At 35.3% G+C, this 17,857-nt stretch overlaps 1 pseudogene; it reads left to right on the top strand.

Moving 5' to 3' along the window:
* Window positions 1-2,301: 2,301 nt before the first annotated feature.
* Window positions 2,302-3,248, top strand: LOC140522692 (olfactory receptor 2Y1B-like; annotated as a pseudogene).
* Window positions 3,249-17,857: the final 14,609 nt, after the last annotated feature.

A 17,857-nucleotide genomic window follows, 5' to 3' on the forward strand; every position in this document is an offset into this window, starting at 1 on the left:
ATGCATGGCTTCTTTTTTCAGAACCAGTGCTCTTTCCATTGTACAATGGCTCAGAGTATGGAGGTCAAGGTTTTAAATGGTGAAAAGGCAGATTTTTAACAACTTCATACCATCTGTGATTGTACAAAATCTATTCTATATGTATTTTCCTCGAGAGGCCTTCAGAAATAACATTCATATAAGTTTTGAATATATGAAAACACAAAACATACTTTAAAAGACTGCATCATAATATAAGATTCATTTTGTGAGAGATAGGAAGAAAACTGATTGAAAACAGGTGGCTATGGTGGGAAAATATCTGATGGTAAATGAAGTAGGCTTCATGTCAAGATTAACTGAACAACTATCTAAAATAATGATGAAATTTAAAGCAGTTAAACAAATGAATTTGTACTTCAACACAATCACGTCTTCTTGAATTAAATGTTAACCAAACTAAATATCAATGATTTTTAAAAGTGAGGTGCTTTATCTTCATTGTAAGCAATTATTACCTCCCTCTTTGTCCAAATTGTCTATAATGTAATGGGAACTAAGTATACAGAATGATAGCTGAATAGATTGCAATGTTTTCATTATACATGGAAAATTCCATGGGAAGACGGAGAAACTCCAACACTTCAGGGATTTCTTTCTGTACTTCCTCTCTAGGGCTATAAAAGTTTTATGCTAATTGATCACTAAGGAATTTGGGTATTTGGGGAATGCTTCACAAAAAAAATGAAGCTTATTAGGAAATTATTCTGTGTATTCATGCATCTTTCTAATCTTGAAGACCCATAAAAGCTAGTCTAGGGAACCTTGAGTTTAACTCTTTTGGGCAGAGCCAGGAACTCTCAGTTACTGGGTAGAAAGAAAGACTTCTCCGTTTCTGGCTGCCTCACTGTGATGATGCATACCTAAGGGCTGAGTATAGGAAGATACAAAACTTTCTGAGAAGTCAGGAGGAAAGAAGAATCAAAAACAAGGTTACAAATATTTTGGAGACAAAGTGAGGAACAGACGTCAGAAGAAATAACTGATTTGATAGGGAACAAATTCCAGTTTGGACATGTTGAATCTGGTGCTCTAGTGGATTGCAAAGGTAGAGATAATTCATAGGTGGTTGGAAACATGTTTGTAGTTCAGAAGATATGTCATTACTGGAGTAGACAGTTGTTTTTATTCCTTTTGAATTTCCAAAAACAGAAGATGCAAACTCTCAAAAGACAAAAGCCTTTCTAGGGTTATGTTATTCAGTTTCTATCTGAAAGAGTATCCTTAATGCTTCCCGGATACAAAAATTATTCAGAAAATGAAGACAAAACAAAAAAAAATAAAGACTTTTATACTGTGGTTTTGAGTTCTTTCTCTTCTGGTCCCCTATCAGGTAGTAGGAAGCCCCATTTTCACTTGTATCTCATGCAGTGGAAATGGTTAAGTATCTGTGTGTGTATATATATATATATATATATATATATATATATATATAGATATAGATATAGATATAGATATAGATATAGATATATATGCATGGTTATATAGTTACTGTCTTTAAGAAAGTCTCCCTTCTTATGAATAGCATTCATTGGCATGATTGTTGAGAAGGATGTACTTGAAACCCATGAACACATCTTTCCTTGGACTAACTAATGTCAGTGCTGGCCAAGCACTTTCTAATAATTTACATAATCTGTTTATCCCAATCTTTTCTCTTCTTGCTATCATATACCCCTTTCACTATCTTACTGAATAGGGAAGATGTATATGCTGCCTTATTGACATAATAATTGAATCACAGAATATCAGAGCTGAGAAGGACTTCAGAAGCCATATCATCTGGCTCATACCTGGTCAAGAATCTCCTCTATGAGATAGCAGATGAGTATTCCTACAACCTGACTCTACATGTCAGATTTCTTGGTTTTCTGTTTCCTCATATTCCTAATTTTCCCAAGCAGAAAGGCGAAGCTTTGTGATAGTAATATTTGTAACATGAAGCCATATTGATTTGAGAAGAGGTTAATAAAATTCAAGAAAAGAGAGCAGTTCATGTTACTTACATTTCATAAGTTTTGTCCTCTTGGTTCCCACAAAACAGTGGAAATATAATTCTACAAAACCAGAAAATTTAGTCAGTTCCACTGGTGAAGAATATGTGCTGTCATTGTAATTTTTCATTATGTAAAAACTGGATTTTACCCCGAGAGTGATACCATATGTCCTAATACCAACCAGCTAATTGATTAAATTTTCACCTTTTTACAATTTGTTTAGACATTTTGTAGGTACACATTCATCTGACTGGAGGATGTGAAAAATGAGCAGAGGATGGAAGTTAATGAAAACTCAGGAGGATATTTCATGTTAATGGGTTTTCTGAGTAGCCTCAATTAGAATTGATCTTTTAATTATTTGTCTTTGTATTCTATACCATTACATTGATGGACAACACCACCATTATCATCTTATCTTTTCTGTACTCTAGTTTCTACACTTCTCCATATTTCTTCCTCAGAAACCTCTCCTTCTTGGATGTCTGTTTCACGACCAGTACTATCCCCCAAATGCAGATGAACATCTGAGGACATAAAAAGAGAATCAGTTATATTGGCTGCTTGGTCCAATATTCAGTAGCTTTGGCTCTTGGATCTACTGACTGTGCAGTTCTTGTTGTAATGATGGTGGACTGCTACATTTCTGTCTCCTGGCCCTTGCACTCTACAGTCATCGCATATCCTCAGCTTTGCCATCTCCTGGCACCTGCATCTTAGTTCTTGGGTTTTGTTAATTTATCCTTCAGTCATCTTTGGTCATGGCATTGCCATTATGTGGCACATACTTTTGTGACCTGCTTGTTATCATCATGATATCTTGTGTGGACACTAGGTCAATGGACTCCAAAATATTCATTACTCACTTTATCATTCTGGCCATCCCTGTCTCCATAATCCTCACCTCGTATGCCTGCATTGCTTGAGCAGTGGCAAAAATCCACTCAGCTGAGGGAAAGAGGAAGACTTTTGGGACCTGTGTCTCACACTTGATGGTGGTTTCATTGTTCTGTGGGAGTATCCTGTTGTTGCATCTTCAGCCCAAGAAATAATTATTCTCAAGGCCAAGTCAAGGTTCTGGCCCTTATGTATACTATTATAACTCCCACCCTCAACCCTTTGATATATACACTGATAAAGAAAGATATAAATAAGGCAATGAAGAAAGTCATGGAAAGGTCAAACCAAGTGAGTTATAGAAACTGGAAATAAGTAGATCACAAGGTCATATACATTAGATTTGGATGAGACCACAGAAACTCTTTAGTCACTCTTATCCCTGCTCCCCCCCTTCCCCAACAGTTTTCATAGATAAGGAAATGTAGAGTTAGAGAGCTTGATTTGTTGAAAACAACATTTGTAACCAGGTTCTTGGGCTCTAAGTGTGCTTCTCATAGTATCATGCTACCTATAAGTCTTTATGAATAATCTGAGAGAGCAATGTAAGAGCTGTCTTCTTACAAATTTTCTAATGTTCACTAACCTGGACTACTTGACTTTGGTTGTCAGATACTGGCAAAGCAAGGTTTTTAGGGAGGAGAGGAATTTCAATTTCACAGCAGTGTGTCAGAAGAGATAGTAGAGGGGGCAGAACCAAGATGGTGGAGTGAAAGCAAGGACTTCCTTGAGTTCTTCCCCAAACCCCTCCAAATACCTGTAAAAATGACTAAAGGAATTCTAGAGCAGCAGAACCCACAAAATGACAGAATGGAACAAATTTGTAGCCCAAGACAATCTGGAAGTTCGACAGGAGAGGTCTGTTGCACTGGGCTGGGAGAGGAGTGCAGTCTAGTGTGGGCTGCTCCTGCACAGACTGGGACCCAGCAACTCCCTGAATAGGCCTCAAGGGGCTGAATCACTGGCAGCTATGGTGGTTTCCAGACTTCTCAAAACATAAACACCAAAGACAACATAGAAAGTCGGTGGGAAAGGTCTGTCTGAACCTGAGTGAAAGAGGAGTATGGTCTAGCCCCATGCCCAGCCCCAGAGTGGTGGTGGTGATAGCAGCAGTGGCAGTGGCTGCTTTCAGAGCTCTCAGCCCACAGACAATGGGGAGATCGAGTGGCTAATCAGAAGGAGGTTGCAGGGATTTCTTTGCTGGTGTTGAGGTAGGATTCTCTTGTTTTGCTCTTGATTGGATCTGGCTTACAGTTCTGGGTGGCTATCCTAGGGTAAGGAGGAAAACTGTTGTGATGGAACTTGTGGTAGCAGTGGAGAGGAAATTCTCCTCATAGTTCTAAGGCAGAAAATAGTGCTTGTCATCACTCACAGACCATAGCACAGATCAGTAGAAGAGTAAACACCTCTCCTTTGATCACACAACCTAGGAAGAGTTAAAAATTTACAGATCCCTAGAAATATCTCTGAAAAAAGCAACACAAAACCCCTGAAGTTTGAGACAGTGCACTCCTTCAACAATGCACTCTGGAAGCAAAGTGCTACCTTAACAAAGTACTAAAAAGCCACGTAATTGACTGGAAAAATGAGAAAACAGCAGAAAAAAAATCAGATTATAGAATCTTACTTTGGTGACAAAGAAGATCAAAACATGCAACCAGAAGAATAAAGCAAAGTCAAAACTCCTACATTCAAAGCCTCCAAGAAAAAATATGAATTGATCTCAGGCCATGGAAAAGTTTAAAAAGGATTTTGAAAATAAGATAGGAGAAGTAGGGGTTGAGAAAAAGTGGGTTGAGAAATAAGAATGTTGCAAGAAAATCATGAAAAATGAGTCAACAGCTAGCTAAAGGAGACTCAAAAAATGTTGAAGAAAATAGCACCTTAAAAAAATAGATGAATCCAAATGTCAAAAGAGGTCCAAAAAGCCAATGAGAAGAATGCCTTAAAAATCAGAATTGACCAAATGGAAAAGAAGATCCAAAAGCTCACTGAAGAAAATAATTCCTTAAAAATTAGAATGAAGCACATGGAAACCAATGACTTAATGACAAATCAAGAAGCTATAAAACAAAACCAAAAGAATGAAAAAACAGGAGATAATGTGAAATATCTCATTTGAAAAACAACTGACCTAGAAAACAGAGAAAATTTAAAAATTATTGGACTACCTGAAAATCATGATCAAAAAAAGAGCCTAGACATCACTTTGCAAGAAATTATCAAGGAAAACTGCCCTGATATTTTAGAACCACAGAGGGAAATAGAAATGGAAAGAATCCATCCATCACCTCCTGAAAGAGTTCCCAAAAGGAAAACTAGGAATATTGGAAGCAAATTCCAGAGTTCTCAGGTCAAGGAGAAAATATTGCAAGCAGCCAGAAAGAAGCAATTTAAGTATTGTGGAAAGACAATCAGGATAACACAGCAGCTTCTACACTAAGGGCTTGGAATATGATATTCCAGAGCTCAAAGGAATTAGGATTAAAACCAAGAATCACCTACCCAGCAAACATGAGCATAATACTTCAGGGGGGAAAATGGAATTTCAATGAAATAGAGGAATTTTAAGCATTCTTGATGAAAAGACTAGAGCTGAATAGAAAATCTGACTTTCAAACACAAGAATCAAGAGCAGCATAAAAGGTAAACAGGAAAGAGAAATCATTAGGGACTTACTAAGGTTGAACTCTTTACCTTCCTGCATGGAAAGATCATATTTGTAACTCTTGAGAATTTTCTCAAGGAAAAAATGGTCATTCCATGAAATAGAGGATTTTCAGTCATGAAAAGACCAGAGCTGAATAAAACATTTGACTTTCAAATAGAAGATTCAAGAGAAGCATGAAAAGGTAAACAGTTAAGAGAAATCTTAAGAGACTTACTAAAACTAAATTGCTTACATTCCTACGTGGAAAGATGACATTTGCAACTCATGAGGTCTTTCTCAGTACTGGGGTAGTTGGAGGGAATATATAATGCACACACACACACACACACACACAGATACACACACATATGTATGTAAATATAGACAGATGGCACAGGATGAGTTGAATATAAAGGGATGATATCTAAAAATAAAATTAAGGGGTGAGAGAGGAATGTGCTGGGAGAAGTAGAAAGAGAGAGGTGGAATGGGGTAATTTATCTCACATAAAAGAGGCAAGAAAAAGCTTTTTCAGTGAGGAGAAGAGGGGGAAGGTGAGAGGGAATGAGTGAACCTTACTCCCATCAGATTTGACTGAAGGAGGGAATAACATATACACTCAATTCGATATGGAAATCTTTCTTACACTAAAGGAAAGTAGGAGGGAAGGGTATAAGAAAGGGGGGATAGTAGGAAAGAGGACAAATGTAGGGAGGGGTAATCAGAAGCCTAGACATCACCTTTCAAGAAATTATCAAGAAAAGCTGCCCTGATATTCTAGAACCAGAAGGTACAATAGAAATGGAAAGAATTTGCCCATTATCTCATGAAAGAGATCCCAAAAGGAAAACTCCTAGGAGCATTGGAACCAAAATCCAGAGTTCTTGGGTCAAGGAGCTGAATAGAAAATTTGACTTTCAAAGACTAGAATCAAGAGAAACATGAAAAGCTAAACAGGAAAGAGAAGCCATAAGGGACTCATTAATGTTGAACTGTTTATATTCCTACATGGAAAGGTGATTTTGTAACTTATGAGACCTTTCTCAGTATTAGGGTAGTTAGAGGGAATATACATAAACATGTACATATACATATATGTATGTGTTGTGTGTATGTATGTATGTATGTATGTATGTATAGACAGAGGGCATAAGGTGAGTTAAATATGAAGGGAGAATACCTAAATATAAAATTAAGTGTTGAGAGAAATGTACTGGGAGAAAGAGAAAAGGAGAGCTTTTGTTACTTGATACCAATCACAAAAGAGTTTCAAAATATCCATATTTTTTGACATTGTTTAGACCAGAACGGTCAATCTCATGGCCAGAAACATTCCCAAATACAGGTCAAACCAGAATGAAAGTTAACAGCAGAATATTTAAGAAAATAAATTAAAATATAAAATGATATGTTAATATGTGATTTTCTAAATCAGTATGCTACAGCAGGAATCTTTGTGTACATTTTAGTGGTCTCCATTTCTAACTGATCTTGACACTAGTGGTGCGGACGAATATCCAGGCAACAAAATGGACTTTTACTTTCTTATTCAATAGGATTAACTACCACAGAATTTTTGCCTAAGGATACTGAAATCTAGCAGTCTATGTTTGTCTATATACAGTACGTCCTTAAATCCTCACAGTCACCCTGTAGTAGTATTGAAGTATAAAAGAGGCATTATAATCATAGAATTTTCAAGCTGGACTCACCTTAGAAATCAACTTCCGAACAATACAGAAATCTCTCCTGTACCATCCCTGGCTCATAGGCATCGAGGTTTTAATTGATACTTTCAATGATAGTGTACTGAGAACCACTGAAGGCAACTTATTCCATCATTTAGGGTCTCTAACTGTTCAGAAGTTCCTTCACATATTGAGATGCAATACATACATACATGCATTCATATACATATATATGAATCTCTATCTCTATCTCTCTCTATATCCTTTCATCCTCAATCCACAATCTTTAAATGTCCTTCTAGCTTTAAATTCTATGATCTTACATCTGGGAAAATGCAAGACAATTTGGTTACCTATTAAATATTTGAATCTAATGATTAGGTCTCCCTAAAGTTTCATCTCCAAGCTAAACAATTCCAGTTCCTTAAATAATTCCTTATATAGTGTAGGTTTCAGACTCACACTTTTCCGACATAGTTTAGTTTGTCAATGTTTCTCTTAAAATCTAGGAGCAAGAAATGAATAAAATACTACAAGTGTGTTATGACCAGGCTAGAGTACAGTTGGGTTCATTACTTTGTGTGACTTACATCCTATATATCTTTTAGAGGCAACACAATGTCATGACTAGATTATTGGACTTGGAGTCAGAATTGGTTTTTATGTAGCACTTGCCACATATGAGAACATGGATAAGTTATTTAACTTTTCTGAGACTCACTTACATTATCTATAAAAAGGGAATAAATAACTTTACAGAACTATTGAGATGAAGGTATTTTATAAGTTGCAGAATTCTATATAAATGTGAGCTATTATTAATCTGACCTAACATTTTGGCTATTTTAGTGGCTGCAATAGATTAAGTTTTTGATTAACTGAAATATCTAGACCTTTTTCGTATGTAACAAAGTAGGACAATCTCATCCCTTATCTTTACCCTAAATGCAAAACTTTTCATTCTTTACTATTGATTTTTATTTTAGTCCAGTGCATCAAGAATTTGCTAAATTTTAATTGTCATCTATTATAATAACTAACCTATTCCAGCTACGGGTCATCTTTACTTTTTAGAAACATGTCAGAAGTCAAGTAAATAAGTTTTTATTAAGTGCTTGCTACGTGCAGAAGTATCTAGATGGCCTAGTGAATAGAGCACTGTCCTGAAGTCAGGAAGAGTTGAACTCAAATTCAATTTCAGATACTTCTTAGCTGTGTGACCCTGGGCAAATAATTTGACCTCTGTTTGCCTGAAAAAAAAAGGATCTACTGAGAAGAAAAATTCAAACCACTCCAGTTTCTTTGCCAAGAAAACCCCATGGTCATGAAGAATCTGACAGGAGTGAATAACAACTACAACAATTACATTGTGCCAAATCCTGGGAATACAAATACAAGCAAAAAGAAAGACAGTAATTGCCCTCAATAGCTTACATTCTAATGGGAGAAGACAACAGGTAAAAGAAAAATAAAAAAGGTGAGAAGTATGGTGAATAGAAAAGTTCATATCGGTCAGGAGCAGAACCTTGAGAGAAATGAAAAACTGAACATGACTGTTCTGAGTAATAAAACATAATGTTCTGATGCTCATTATTCATGCAAATGTTGGATGAGAATCAAAAATGAAGCTTTGAAGCCTTTCATTTGAGAACTCCCTCCAACTTAATCTGTTAATCAATATTCTTTTTGTTCAATTAGATATTTATCAATTTAGTATGACTTTTTCATGTACTATTTGTATATTGCTACTATTTAATGTGATATTTAACACATCCAGCCAATATTTCACTCCATTATTCAGAAGAATATCAAAATCATATTTCAGTAGAATATTTTGCTGGAATAACACAATGCATGCATTTCTTTCTTCTAATTTTTGCAGTCTTATAATCTTCTAAAAATGAAAATGACAATTTTTGGTGTATCACGTTTTAGTGAATTAATGTCCAATAATCTCTTCTAAATTCTCATAAACCATTCATTTACAAATCTGTTCTAAAATATTTTGAGAGCACAATATCAAATTTATCAATCTATAACAACAGTTTCTGGACTTCATATCTTATGATCTCAAGAGATGTGAGAGACTCCCTGTCATTTTGAGCGTTTCCTTTGTGATACATTTTGAGAGGACATGAATAATAACTTTAAGTATTGGGTAGCCATAGCTGAATGTAGTGCCAACATGATATTTACAATGCCTATGGTGGCTACGAATATGCTGGCATAATTATGAATGGCAAAATATAACAGATTCTCCCTGTAGAAGACAGAACCAAAACATTTATGTAAACACCAGAAAGCTGAATCGCAACACCAGAGAGCCAAATCCATCATAGCAACAAAGAAACCTATACACACTAACAATGCAGGAGGCACCACCATCCCCAAGCCTTCCTCCTGCTCAGACATTCCCACAAACTAACACTGACAGTTCACAGCTTGCTGCCTGTTTTCTCTCTCTCCCTCAGCTCTAGCTGCTGTGTCCAACTTCCTCTCAGCTCTGCTACACCCCTTCCTGTTTCACCCATTTGGTAAGCTCCTTCCACCACACACTCATGTTATTCAGGCTTCCATGTGACTGAAACAGGTCACATGGGCCTATTAATGGATGGGAAAGATCTTCCCATTATGCAAAAATACATTAGCAATACACTGGGTTACAATGCATGCTACAGCCAACAATATATATATTTATGAGATCAAAGATCCTTTGGAATATTTGTATATAATTTCTGGAATCTATCCTTACTTGCTTTTGGAAAATCAGGATATTTGTCTATGTTCAGGCTTGATAATAAATGCACAAAATAAAATCCATTAGCTTAAAAAGGAAAGAAATTATCTTGAAATTTAAAATACTATTTTAAATTATAATTATTATGATGGTATATTATAAATGTCCATTTAATTAGAATTCTAAAATTAAATAATTAATTATAAAATAATTATTAATATATTAAAGAAAAACAAATTCATGTGTCCCAGGTAAGGAATCCTTGCCTAAGTGAATCAAAAGTTAAGTAGTACTGCTTTTTCTCTGTCTTCCATTAACAATATACCACCCTAAGTAGTAGGATTATTCTGATTTTCTTTTCTATTGTTTTGTAAGTAGCTAAAAATACCCTTTTGTTTTCTTATGAATTTTCTTTTTCTAATTAGCCTTATTACACTCTGACATACTTGACAACTTTTTGTTTCTGTTAGATGTTTTTTCTTATTTATCTGTCTCTCTTCTTGGACCTTCTGTATGCAGTTTGAATGTATCAGAGTTTTCTGTGTCCCTATAGTGATTTCCTTACATTCTGTCTTTTCTTTTATTATGATTATTTTAATATTAATTAGATTTACAGACTAGCTGGGTTTCAGTTTTAGTTTTAGTTCAAGTTTCATTCACTATATAATTGGGCATGAAATGTGAAATATAATTATTTAATGGTCAAAATTTAAATATTTTTAGAATCTCTTATTTTTTATAACACATTTCCTTTGATAGTCTCTAATCACAGAATCATGTCCATCTCTTCTCTAAACTTTTTGAATCTATTTTCTTAATACCTAGGACACATTCCACTATTACCTTTCATCGCCATTATGAATCCCTACAAGACATGATGACTTTGTCTCATGTTGATTGTCACTTTTTCATTATGGCATCATAGAATCTCAGAGACATGATGCCACCAAAGGTCATTTACTCCACACATATTTAAATAAGAATTTCTTGCACAGCACAACCAACAAATTATTGTAGGTGATTATGAGACCAGAGCCTTTGTTTCATGATGCTTGCTAGAGGAGAATCAATTGTCTTTTGTTAGTTAATTTCACTTTTAAATAGCTAAAAATTTTTGGAGGATTTTCCTTATTTCAAGTCAAAATTTTCCTTAATGTGACTTTTACCTATTGCTTCTAATCTAGTCATACCTATTGGCTCCAGGAAGAACAAGTGTGATCCCGCTTCCATATGACAAACCTTGAAATACTTGAAGTCAATTATTTTGTCCCTGCTAAGTCTGCTTTTCATAGCTCATACATTATCAATTCTTTCAGACAATTCACTATTTCTATGATCACAAGACCATTTCACCATTTCATTTTTTTCTTCCATTTTGTGATCGTCTTAGAAAATTGTGGTTACCAAAAGTGAACACAGTAATCCAAACATTGAATGACTAAGAAAAAACAAATTGGAACTCTCAAATTCCTAATTGTTGACATTTTTATTTAGTTATTTTGAGTCAGGTCTTATTCTTTGTGACCCCATTTGGGGTTTCTTGGCAAAAATAATGAAGTGGTTTTCCATTTTCTTCTTTAGCTCACTTTATAGATGAGGAAACTGAAGCAAACCGTCCCACATAGGAACTAAGTGTCTGAGGATGAATTTGAACTCAAGTCTTCCTGACTCCAGGCCTGGCACTCTATTCCCTGCACCACCTACCAAACCTTGACATTATGCCTCCTTTAGTGTAGTCAAATGTATTAAATGGGTAGCACTAATTTTTTTTTGTCACTAGACAACTAAATTGTCTTTACAGGCTTTATGTACAAAATGAGATTTGAGCTGTATCTTGAAGGAAGGAAGGAAGCCATGGAAACTAAGAGGCAGAGGTGAAGGGGCAGAGCCAACTGGGCATGAGAAGTAGTCAGTATGAAGGTCAAACAATGGGATAAGGAGTGTTGTTTAGAAGAGCTGCAAGTAGTCCAGTGTGGCTAGATCACAGAGTGTGTGTATGGGAGTAAATTGTACGATGACAAGAAATGCCAAACCCAGGATTTTATATTTGATTCTGGAGGTAATAGAGAATCACTGGAGCTAACTGAGCAGGAGGATAACAAGGTCAGACCTATGCTTTAGCTAAATCTCTTTGGGAGCTGAATGGAGGATGGATTGGAGTACAGAGAGATATGGGACAAGGAGATCAGCTGGAAGGCTATTGTAATATTTTAGGACAGAAGTAAAGAAGACCTGAATCAGGTTGTGAATGCATTCAAAAGTTCTTGTGAAGGAAAGAAAGATGATATATGACAATAGACTGGATATGGGGGAAGGGTGGGAATAAAGAGTTAAGATGATACTGAAGTTGTTATAAATGGTTACTGTTAGAATGATGATGCCTTTAACAGTAGGAATATTCTGAAGATGGGAGGTCTTAGGGAGGAAGATAGATTCTACTTCACATATATAGTTTGAGATGTCTATCAGATACACAGTTTGAGATATCCAAAAGGCAATTGAAGATGTGATAATCTTTTTAAAAAAAGCTCAAGACTCAATAAGGCATAATCTCTTCAGCAATAGAAGAGAAGCCCACAAAAGTAAACAGCTTTTTCATATATTACTCTCAAAGTAGTAGCAATTATTAGAAAGAGAAATATAGAACCAGAGAATAACAATTATTAGAAATGCCATAGCAAACTCAACCCTTCAAACGAATCTACATAACATACTCTGGAAATATTTTTCTAGCCTGTGCTGGAAGAACTCCAGTGAGGGGGAACCTATTATGTCCCAAGTGAAATCTGTCTGACCTTTGGATTGCTCTAAAAAACAGAAAAATTTCTCTTACATTAAGCCTAAATCTTTCTCTTGCCATCTTCTACATCTTTATCCTCTTTTTTTTCACTTTGAGGACAAATAGAATCAATCTAATCCTCCTTCTATGGAATAGCTCTTCAAATTCGTAAAGACAGTTGGTAAGCATTCTTGAGTCTTCTCTTCTCCATACAAATTGATTTCCTTCCACAAATCGTCTTATGAGACCTTCACCATGAAGTTTGCTCTCTTCTGTATTGTTCTCTAGTTTCAAAATTTCCTGCCTAAACCATGGCACCCAAAACTTTACACCTACTGCATATATAGTCTAATCAGCTTATAGTAGAATGGAACTATCACTTCTTTATTCCATATTTATAATGACTCCCTTAACACATGGTCCAAGGTCTTTGTTTTTTTCCTTTCCATTTCTTTTGGTACCACATTACACTCCTGACTCATATTGAGCTTGCAACCTGATAAAACTCTCAGATTTTTAATTCCGGACAAACTGCTATCTAGCCATGCCTTTCCAAACTTGTACTTAAGAAACTGATTTTTCAAACCCAAGTATAAAAATGAAAATTGATATATATGTTGACAATGTTTAATATAAAATTTTGGAATAATCTCTTTGTTCTCTCTGAAGCAAACTCAGAGAATGCCTCTCCTATGTCAACAAAGCCAGCCAAGGCTGACTCTGCATTCCTTAAGAGACCTTTAACCTAAGACACTATCTTGAATAATGGGACGTTTTCCATATCTTAATATTTATAGATATATATTATGTTATGGCATATTAATGGTAAAGAAAATATAGACATCTTAGGTCATAATTTCTATTGAACTTTGTTTACCCTTTCCTATGTCAGTTATCTGTTTAGGGCAGGAAGCCTGCCACTCACTACTGGTGGGATTTCCTTATCACCAAGACATATGTTTATCCAGCCTGGAATCCCAAGGCCTGACCAACATTGCTTTGTTAATTGTCCTGCCTCACTGAATTTATGATTTGCTCAATTAGGAGAGTTCCTTTCTCACGGCAAAATGTATATAAGCCAGAAGGTTTCTGCACTGGGTAGCCAGAACATTTCTGGCTCCATATTGCATTATGTTACCGTTTTCTTTAATAGGGAATTGATGAATTAATTAAATCATAAAATGTATGCATTCAGCCTGTTGCCTTTCTTTAACCAAGTTTTCAGGTTAACAATGTATATGTATATTAAACTTCATCAAAGTAGGTCAAGAAATATTATGTAAGCAATAGGAAATTTCATCAAAGAAAATAACAAAAATCAGACAACATAACCAAAACTTATGAAGTTCAGCTAAGGACATTTTCAAGGGAAAAGTTATATCTCTATCCTCTTTCATCAACAAAACAGAGAAATAACAAATTAATGAATTAGTCCTAATAAAAAAGACTTGGACAACAGCAAATCAAAAATCTCCAAGTGAACAACAAAATTTCTATAAATTAAAGAAGAGGTTAATAAAATTGGAAACAAAATACCATTGAATTCACAAACAAATGAGGAGCTAGTATAAAAAAACCCTAACAAAACAGATAAATAGTTAGTTAATCTGAATTAAAAGATGTGTATGTGTAGGTGCATCAGATTATTCATTTTCAAAAATAAAAAGTGTAACTTACAACACTTAAGAAGGTAACAAAGGAAATTATTAAAAATTATTTTGTCCAACTATATGCTAATGAGCAGACTTAATATGGCACAATAGCAGGAAGAATAGCTGAGCTTTCCCCCATGATTCTTCAACAAAGTTCTGGAAAACACATCAGACCAAGTCCTGATTAAGAAATCCAAGAAAAACATAGAGAGTCATTTGTCCATCTGAGGTCTGAATAAGTAGAAAAATGGTGGGGATGGAGGTCTTCCAGGGGCTTACCACATAGAATATTCCAATAAGCAGGCACTGGAAGACTTAGGTTGTATACCAAGGCAAAAAAGAGTTCTCAGACACATAATCAGAGGAACCCCAGCCTTGTGCAGGACATGGGAATATCCTTGGTACCCTTGATCATTCCCTACCCGGTTCTAGGTCACAGACCCAGGATGGACTAAGTAAGGAACTTTCATCTAGGGGTAGCATTTCAGGGTAAGAAGTGGTCAAAAGCTATATGCTATTTACTGAGTTATTGACCCTGATAATGTAAGATAAAAAAGGATTATCAAAATATTCTCATAAAAATGAATGGAGACTTTATACATTACAATTTCAGAAAGTTAAATAGAACTAAATGTGAAGAAAACAAAAGCTAGAATTATTTGTAATGGAAAAATACCCAAAGTTTCCCTAATGAATATAGGAGTGAAACAAAGATGCCTCCTGTCACCACTTATCATTTGTGTAAAGAACAAAAAAAGCTAGTGACAGCAATAAGAAAAGAGAAAGAACTTAAAGTCTTCAACAGTCAAGGCACATTTATTAATCATGTATTATATGTTGTGTACTGTGCTAACAGCTGAGATGACAAAGTAAGGCAAAAACCAGTTCTTACTCTCAAGAAGCTCACCACCTAATGGGAGACAACATTCTTATATTCATTCTCTGTTATCAGGCCTTCCTTTCATTTTCTTTACATTTCTTTGTAAAATATAATTGGTTGAGTTTTGCTACTACTTAATTGGAATGACTTCATTATGCTGAAGTCATGTGACTAGGGCTCAATGAGACATAACAAATTCAGGGAAGAGATAAGATTTCTATAACTGGGAGCTCCTAGAGCTGCTTTTATTAGGTAAATCTATAGTAATCCATACCACAGAGTGAATCAGCACTGCCTCACAGAAGGAAGTATTGAGGGTTAGAAGCTCACTCACTCTCTGTGAACCACACAGAAACTAATATTTTCTCAGTACTTCCACCCAATTATATGGCTACATATAACCGTCAAGTTGAATATAGGTCCTTTTGCTGAACAGGAACAGGGGAGTAGCTATCAATGCCACTGAGAGGTTGAATCAATGTCAAAGTGTTATGAGGATCAAAGAGAAAATTTCTATAAAGTCCTGTATAATCTCTAAAGTATAAAATTCGGTGATTATTATTGTATCTTAGTTTGATCTCTCAATAATTCCTTCTCTTCCCAAGTGAAATGTCAGAAGACCATTTTCCCCCTTCATTCCTATCTCTTCAAGAACTATTTATGTCTGACATAGATCTCTTCTGTTGTAGTATTAGCACTGATAGCAAGAACATGGCCAGTCACATAGATGTTGGCTTTTTTCTTCAGTTTTCCTCCCAGGCATTTAACAGTGTAAAATCTCCATACAGGGCAGAATGCGGCAACATGAAAAATCCCAGAGCCATCTCTTGTGGGTATTTCCAGACCAATTAGATGAAGAATGAAAGACTGAAAAAACCAGTTTTATGAATTTAGTTCTTCTGTAGCATCTAGTAACAGGTCTTTCATGTTGTGTTAACACTTAAAAATATTGGAAGATTGTGGCTACTACATAACTGAAAGAAAGAAATTATTAAAGTCCAAAGACTTGATAGCATAAATTCGTCTCAGTCATGACTGCTAAATTCCTTGATAACTTCAGTGTTACTGTGGTTTTTATTTGGACTTCCTTTGCTCCTTGATACTTCTTTTTTGTTCTTCCTCTATGGCATGTTCATCTTGTCTTGGCCACGTATTATTGGTTTCATCAACAAACACTCTTGAGTCCCAGAGTTCCATTTCCCCCAGATTTCCTTGGATGTATTGCCTCAGTTCTTTGTACTTTTGCACTTTGTACCTTGTAGTTGTTGATACTTTTCACTTCAATCAAGATTGTACAATAGTGAATACTGTACTGAAAAAAGGCCTGGATTTGGAGTCAGAGCACATGGTTCATATTCCCAGCTTTGCTGCTTATTGTCCCTTACCTGTTCTGCCATTTCCTCATTTGTAAAGTGAAAGTGTTTGACTAATTGGTTTCTCCATCAGACAAGTCCATGACCGATAGTAAAACATACGATTTTCCTTCTGGCTAGATATTCCTTTTACTTGCAATAGTAATAAACAGAATATTGTATTTGTCCTCTGGTTAGATGTTCTCCTAGCTTGCAATATTAATGAATATACTTTTCTGGCTTTGGGTATAGCCAAGATTCTCCTAACTTTGGTACTCCCTTATAGGGCACAGAAAACATCTTAGAATTTAAAGCTAGTAGAGACATTAGAGTTAATTTGTTGTAGTTTCTTTACTGAATGGATGAAGAAACTTAAGAGAATGTAGGTAATAATATTTTATAGGTGACCATTTTTAATATAGCCCTTTCAACAGAATTACCATCTGTTTTAATATACACTATCTCTTTGATTTTCTCATAATAACTCGCAGCTCTTTGAGGCAAGTATGACAGGCAGGTCTTTTCTTTTTCTTCTTTTTCTTTTTCTTCTTCTCCTCCTTCTTCTTCTTCACAGATTAGGAAATTGAGGATTAATAAGGCTAAATATTTTGTCAAGGGTCACAGTCAGTAAGTATTCTTAGATGAAATTTGAATCCAGATCCTTCCTACCTACAAAGTACAATCCTATTTTTATTAACTTCTGCAGGTAATAAAAAACAGAACCAGAATAGGGATCCAGTTCTTCTCATTCTATATCCTTCAAAACTAAGTATAAAAGGAAACCTCATTTGCCACACTTTTATAAAAGAATTCAAATTTCCTTACTCTATGTAAACACGAGGAGAATTTCTCTTAGATAGTTTATGCCATGCTGGCTTCTGATTTGGGTGTCAGAAAATAATGATGATTACAGAAAAGAGTATGGGAATAAGTTAACTGTACAACTTTCAGGAAATTGCATTTTCCTTTGGATATATGCTTAATATTCTTGGGCATTGAATAGTCAATGGAAAAGAATTTCTTTGAGATCTATTGAGATTCGTTACTTTTTCTTTCAGCCACATCATACTGGCTGCTTTACACACTTTAGTCTTTAATCTTTATTTTTTTTTCTTAAGCTATTTGTTATTGGTGTTATTCAGTCATGTCTGATTCTTTATGACCTTGTGAACCTCTATCCATGGGG

This window comes from Notamacropus eugenii, chromosome 2, assembly GCF_028372415.1.
Source record: "Notamacropus eugenii isolate mMacEug1 chromosome 2, mMacEug1.pri_v2, whole genome shotgun sequence".
In the NCBI taxonomy this organism is placed as follows: domain Eukaryota; kingdom Metazoa; phylum Chordata; class Mammalia; order Diprotodontia; family Macropodidae; genus Notamacropus; species Notamacropus eugenii.